This window comes from Lactuca virosa, chromosome 2, assembly GCF_052849685.1.
Source record: "Lactuca virosa cultivar CGN04683 chromosome 2, Lactuca_virosa_CGN04683_v6, whole genome shotgun sequence".
Lineage (NCBI taxonomy): Eukaryota > Viridiplantae > Streptophyta > Magnoliopsida > Asterales > Asteraceae > Lactuca > Lactuca virosa.
In genome coordinates, this window is record NC_136427.1 from 271,156,497 (window position 1) to 271,164,364 (window position 7,868).

A 7,868-nucleotide genomic window follows, 5' to 3' on the forward strand; every position below is an offset into this window, starting at 1 on the left:
ATATACAGATTTTGAATACCAATTTATATAAAAGAAAGTCATATCACTATTTGTGAAAACATAAAATTGTCAGATTTACTCTTGAAACTTTGTACAAACATTTATATAGTTTATAAGTAAAACTTATAAGTTTCGAATTTATAAACTTTGTAAATTCATGTCGTGGTATTAATTAAGTATTATCTTACTTAATTTAGAAATCGACACGTAACCAGTGGGGCAAACTCCTCCCCATATAGATATTGTGTTTTCGTGTAAAAACAAAGGGTTTATATAAATAACTTATTAATTGTAAGTTAATAAACCTCGTTCAGTCGTGTCATGATATTAATTAAGTATTATATGACTTAATTTCTGGTATTGACACTTATCGTTTTGAGTCACAAGCTATCCCACTACATATAGTCTCTTTCAACTAGTATAAGTGGACAAAATCTCTGTATACTATCCTATTTCAATCCTATACGGTAACAGTAGTACATTCAGGGTCTAAAACGAGGTCATAACCGACGAACAAAGCCCACACCACGTATTTCATGACGTGATGAAAAAATTAGAGAAGGAAATGCCAACGCCCAAGCTCGACTCATCAGCCGATGGTTGTAGCTAGCAACCGATGGTGGGATGTCAACCCGTATAAGTATGTAATCCAGAACTTATACTCGACGTTCCTCGTTCCATACTGATTAACGGTTATGACACAGAGGACTTTCCGCTAAGATGTACAGCCTTAGTGTGGTTACAAACATAGCCCATGCAGCTTAGGAAATGATCCTAACTCATAAAGAATTTAGAAACAAACGTAGCTCATATAAAACGCCCTGTGGGTATGATGGATCCTAACAATATGTATAGGCATCCTAATCCTAAACTCTCCATTATAAGTATATCGAACACCTATAATTCTTTGATGTTTTGGGTTTATTATTGATTGTAGTCTTATGGCATTTGAGATTCGCAAGACTTAACACATTTCTAAATTTTATTATCTGTTATGACGAAATTTAGACAGCATAACGGTTGTTTATATAATATTTTCCAGGTTCCAACCAATGTGAAACCAACGATTTCCATAATGTTTATGATTCATGTGATTAATACAATGTAATATATCTCTTAAGTTCTGAAGTATATCATGTTATTTATTGCAATAAAAATTCATAACTTAGTAAATTGAGTTATATTTTATAATTAATATAAAAATATATTAATAAATTTTACAGTCATTTTTACATAATTCATATATATTAAAAGTAAATTTTTAATAATGTAAACTCTTAATTATCTATTTTCATAATCTTGGTCTTTCCATCAAATATGACCATGTACTTTCGTTTTATACTCAAATAAAATTTTGGCCATTTGTATATCTTTTCATACTTCCATTCGATGCTTTAACTCATACATATAAAATCCTCATTTTTATGACTTTTAATCTTAACTTATGTTATCATAGCAATCTATCCAAAATCTTGTGATTTTTAATATTACTAATTAATATATCACAACGAAGGATAATTATGTCATTTATAGCATTCTACTTTAACTTATATGATTTCTACAATTTAGATTACTAATTCATAAACTTCCGACCAATAATAAAGTATGATGGTGTCTTGTGTATAAAACATGAAAATTATCAAAACTTTACTAGACACACATGTATTTTCCCCCAAATATTTAAACAGTAAAAGAGGGGCCGTAGAAACTCACTTTCGTAGCATGATCTCAATCCCGATTCGTTTTGGTGAAGCTTCACACGAGAAACCATAATTTAGCAATTCTTGAGATTTGAAACACTCTCGGGACCGTTTGTATTAATTTTAACGAAAAGGGGCAGCCTTGTGATGATTTGAATCATAAGTAAATAGTTTTGATCATTTAAAACAAATGAAGGGCTGATTTGATTTAAAATATGTAAATAAGGGTTGATTGGTCACTTAAATACCAAAAGGGCTAATTTGGTAACATTGTACAAACAATATGGCTGTTGCTGATTAAAATTTACAAATAGGGTTGATTGGTAATAACTTATACAATTGAGGGGTTGATTTTAGTAAGTGATTCAAACAAAAGAATTTGGGGCTTTTTATGCCCTCGTCTGATCAATCGAACAGGAAGAAACATGAATGAAAGCCGGGAAATCAGGAAGCAAAAATCAAAAGGGGTCCGGTGGTGGTTGATCAAATCACGAGGAGGCGCTGAGAGGATCACCTCCGATGCTTGACTGGATCGACGATGGTGAACGGAAGCAGCGGCAGTCACCGATCCCTTGGAGGGCACCACCTGATTGTCTTGTTCGGACAAAGAAGAAGGAAAACGAAAGCAGGTGGGTGGCTCGGTGGTGGTTGTGGGATCATGAGGAGGGGATAGGGGTATCCGAATTCCTACGAGCTCCTCTTGGATTCATCTCTCGTCTTCAGCAGTGGAACACAAAGAAGGGAGCAGGGGAGAGACGAAGGTTGGGACAGGCGGCTCCGGTGGGTTTTGCTCGATAATCACAGGTGAGCGTATGGGGGTCTGCTCTGGCAGCCTCCTAGTCGATTTATTTCCCTTTCTTTTTTTCTTTTTTTTTTTTTTTTTTTTTTTGTAATTGCACCATTGTAGTAGCCGTGAAACGGATGAGCAGGGGGCTGCTTTGGCAGCCTCCTTGTTTTTTCTTCCTTTCGTTTTGAGCAGGAACTAGGGAGAAAGGAAGCTGGGATTCGACAGATAAAGGGGAAGAGCTATGATGGCGGCTTGAATGGAGGTAACAGCCTTCTCCCCTTGGGTTTTGTTTTTCTGATGAGTTAAGGAAAGGAAGAGGGTGAGTGTAATTCGACATAATAGCTGTTAGGTCTATAATGTGATGTGTCAAATGTATGCTTTTATAGTCTTGTTTATTCCGAAATGGGCCTGTCCAGGTTAGGAACTACTTAGTATCGTAGTCTACATATAGTGCAAGCATGTAACATATTAAGGTTACGCTTTTGAACCCTAACGCTTTTGTAAGCTCTTACAGAAAAGTTCCTTTTTTGTGAACTCTTCTAAAGCCGTTTTAATCTAACCATTCGACACACTTTTGATCATTGTTTCTTGTCATTAATTCGTCTCTTAAATACAGAATCTATCGATCTTTATTGTTTTAACAGTAGCAACAATGGTCTTTGTGGGGTGTTTGTTTGTTTTGATTGACAGGAAGCAAGGAGCAAAGATGGGGCTGTTTCCCCTCTTGGTCTCGCCGGAAATAGCTTCACCTCCGGTGGAGCACCTTGGCAGCTTCTGGACAGAAAAAGGAAAACAAAAGAGGGAAGAAGGGAGACCGAGAATGGGAGTGTGAGGAATGGGATGAAGCTTTTCTGATCATCTGCATATTTTTTAGTAGGTAATTTGATGATAAATTATGTACTACAATCTTGGAAAGATCTTGTAGAGTACCTTGCATACTATTGGTCTTTATTTGTACATGTAGGTGTTTTGTGATTGAGAAAACTGGTAACATACATGTATCTAGTCATGTATTTGGTTGAATTTCTATTAGTCTTCATATGTATTAATAGTTTCCTTAGTCATATACATGTGTGTATTTATGTGTGTCTTTGTTTTATATTTTTGAAGGCAATAATTCATATGCACAATACTTATACACTCCTATATCAAGGTTTACTATGTATGATGGTAAGATATATAAAGAGTTCGGGATTTGTATATAGTAAATGCTCGAATTGTCATATATTCAATTAATTGGTATTTGGAATGATACATAACATACGTATAAATATGTATATATTTAGTGTTTTTATAGAGTTTTAATTACTTAACATATACACATTGTGTTTAACATAATTGTTTATTTGTTATATGTAATATGGATTTTATAAGATCTTTAGCCACTACATATTTTATTGTCTAAAAAAATACGCTCTTCATACGTGTATGTATATAAATGTACACGATTTTTGAAATATTAAACTATTTTATCGTTATGATTTGCAATCAACGAATTCAATTTCCAAACTATTTTCGACATGAATTACCAACAGTAGAAACCATTTCGAAATCAAATTTTTAAGGTTTCACGCTCAATCTGGTATAATTCTATGGTTTTCATGTCACTGTCTCCCTATTGTATATTAATGTTTAAAATGAACTCGGATGAAAAATCGTAACTCTTTCGGTTCAAAATATATAATTTTTTGAGCAATTAAGTGTAATACTATTTGAACTTATTTAATAAACATTAGTGTATCGTACATTTGGTCTAGATTATATCAACGCTTACGGTAACTGATCGTCAATACTTGACCCAATTTGCCAATTGTTACATATGAGAAAGTTATGACCGTTTGAAGTTTAGATGAAAGTGTGTTGCTGTTTTGAGAAAGTCAACGGAAGTCCAAGTCAGCGGTCAAACTTTTGACTCTCACGACATGACAGTAAGCATCTCATGACGTGAGAAGCGATGAGTCACCGGAACGTTCGAGGTTCATACGTGTCAAAACGAGATTCTATTGACCCTCACGACATGAGGCATACATGCTTATGACGTGAGATGGGTTAGATCAACAAGATACGCCGCAAACAAGTACAATATGTGTCGAGATCGGAGTGAATTAGATCCTCACGACGTGACACCTATGAGGTCATGACGTGAGGAGCATCTGACTATAAATACAAGAGCTTTTCGTGTCATTTGAGGGAGTTTGGCACGCGGGATCGGTGATGCTGCTGGGGACTCGTTCGAGGGAGATTTCTATAGTGGAGTTCTAACATTATGCCGGTAATACGAGGGCTGAGTTACAAGATACATTGACGTATCTTTTACCCGTTAAATTGTAATTACGATATATGATTATTATTTAGATTTGATAGACCTGAGTATATTATGGGTTTTTGTGATATGGTGCTGTTACAAACCCGTTGGTAAGATTGTGAGTAAATCTTATGATTTTGGATTTAGATGGGACTGTCGGGATTATACATCCCAATATTTGAGAGTTACCCATTATGAGAGACTTAGTTAAAAACTTACGGATTAAGCATGTTATGATTATATTATGATATTTGATTATTATTGTTATAAGTGATCATAGAGTATACCTAGTAGTGAGTTGAGACAGGTTCTGAGGAACTTGTTATGTGATGGCTAGGTGTTACCATGTGACGAACTGATAGGCCGCGAAGAATGGAAACCGAAACTGGAATTAGTATGCCGACTGACCAGGTGAGCAACACTACTCTAACATCCGTTGTTGTGATATGTGTTATATACATTATATGATATATATATATATATATATATATATATATATATATATATATATATATAATATTAAATTATTGATCGAGAGATTGATGTTTGATGAGATTGATTTTGGTTGAGAGAATTGTAATTGATCGATGACATAGATTATTAATGAGAGAGATTTTTGATTGAGATAGATCATAACTCGGAGATTGATATCAGATTAAAAGATTGATCTTGATTGACAGATGGATTATTAAATAAATGATAACTTATAAATGAGAGATAGATTTTAAGGAGATAGATTATAGCTGAAAGATAGATCATATTAAAAGATAGATCATTTCGAATTAATTCTTTGTGATTGACTTGTGATATAAGTGATATTTATGATATTTATGATATATGATATGTGTGTGATATGTGAATTATACGTGGATTTAATTAATTGATTATCGTTGAGAAATTATTTATTTCTGTTAATTAGATCATTATTGAGAAATATATTATAACTAATAAATTGATTACAATTAACGGATAAATCACAACTAATAGATTGGTGATAGAATGACATATTATGATAGAGATATTCATTCCCATTGAGAGAGATAAACATTGATAGAGAGAGTAATTTACTTTGATAGAAAAAGATTTATTGACACTTAGAGAGATAAATTTTGATACAAAGAGATACATTATGACTGAGAGATAAATTATTGATGAGAATTAGATCTTGATTAAGAGATAAATCATTAACTGAGAAATACATCATTGATTTAGAAATAGATTATGGAAGAGTGTTAGATTATTGCTGAGAAATTGATTATGAGAATACCATTAACTGATAAACGATTAATTACTACATAATTTTAAAAAATGGATCATTATATGATTATATGTTTTATTTGATTATGTTTTACTAGATGTTATTTACTAAGTCGTGAGGCTTATGCTGTTATGATGACTTATTTTGCAGGTATATTATTGTGACGCCCGGCTCGATCCTGTACTTGCGGCCAGTGCGATCCTTGTGATAACTTCTTGTATGCCAGTTTGCCAATGTACACCACAAAAATATTGTAACATTTTAAATGAGAAATGAATTTTTGGGGTGTAATTGTGTAACGACCCAAAAATCCAAGGTAAAAATTTCATTTTTAATATAACCAAAACACTATTGTAACTTTGTTCACACATTGAAAAGCATTTTAAATAAAACATTTATCAGAGTTCATTCCCAGAAATCACATATTGCGGAAAAACATAGGTGTATGCGTAGGATCGTCCCGAGCTCCTTTATTTGAAAACTGGAGGTACCTGAAACCAAAACTGAAAACCGTAAGCACGAAGCTTAGTGAGTTTCCCAAATACCACATACCATACATATCAACTGATCCATACATGCCATATATAACCGTGAACCATACATATCATTCATATATCATAATCAATAAAGGTGCCATGAGCCGCACATAGTCTTGCCATTATACCACGGGCCGCCACGTGGTCTTTCTTGCCAAGTCGGGGGCCACCCCATGGGTCTTACAGACAAGTGCCAAGAGCCACCTCCTGGTCTTCCATGCAAGCATCACAAAGACAACTAGCATACATACTACTCTACTTAGCTAATTAGCATACAGTGTGCCAGGAGCCACCTCCTGGTCTTTCATATATATTGCCAAGGGCTAACCCCCGGGTCTTCCTACTATACATAAACCAAATGGTCCTGCATTGGTGCCTTCGACCCATACAAACAGTGAGAAGACTCACCTTGCATTGCTGACATCCCGCGGATATAACTCTAGCTGCTGGATGACAGATTCCCGAACTGTCAACATCAAAACAAAACCCAATTAATAATTGGGTTCCAATACATAACCATCAGTCCATGTTTGGAGTAAAAAGACTAATTTACCCCCAAACTAGCTTGATCCAAGCCCAAGGCCCAAACACACACACTCTGAAGGCCCAAAAGCCAACAATGAACCAAGGCCCAACATATGGCCCAATCTTCCATGTTGGGACCAAACCCTTCACATGGGCCTTAACTTAAAGATCATCCAAATTTCCTAGTCCATATACTTGTTATTAGAGGGCCCATCCAGAATCCAAACATCTAAGCCCAACAAAAAAGGCCAACGCAAAGCCCAACACAATTATGGTTTTCACATAAAATGACGATTAGGGTTAATTAAAAACACTTAACCCATTAAGGACTTAATCCATTAAGCCCATCATTCTACTAGGTCAGTCATACGGTGTGGTCGGGCGTAATTCATAATTCAATTCCAATGGTCCACAGTGCGGGTCCCGACAACTCCAAAACTAACATATCCAAAATTAGGGTTTTCTAAACCCTAATTAGGGTTTCCAACCCAATCGCGTGCCAGTTATTCCAATGGTTAAATTTTTAGGTTAATTAATGTTAAATAAGTCGGGCACCACCCACTACCACGTAGGGTAGTGGTGGTCAACGGTGGTTCACAACGGCAGCCACCACCTCACGGTGGTGGTGGTTATGATTTTAGGCCAAAACTGTGATAAAGCATTTCAAACATCCGTCCAAACACACACATATATACACACAACCACCCAAAGTGGCGGCTGGTGGCGGCAGAACGGCTGGTGGTGGTGGTGGTTTTTC

The 7,868-nt window shown here is 35.2% G+C and overlaps 1 long non-coding RNA gene across 2 annotated transcripts; it reads left to right on the forward strand.

Annotated features, from left to right (window-relative positions):
- Window positions 1–2,099: 2,099 nt before the first annotated feature.
- LOC145161072 (uncharacterized) lies at window positions 2,100–3,551 on the forward strand. 2 transcript variants are annotated; one of them, XR_013738343.1, is made up of 3 exons: window positions 2,100–2,504; window positions 2,630–2,749; window positions 3,178–3,551. It is a non-coding gene; the product is annotated as an uncharacterized LOC145161072 (long non-coding RNA). The 2 variants fall into 2 exon arrangements; XR_013738342.1 differs by lacking the exon at window positions 2,100–2,504 and having other exon boundaries at window positions 2,515–2,749.
- Window positions 3,552–7,868: the final 4,317 nt, after the last annotated feature.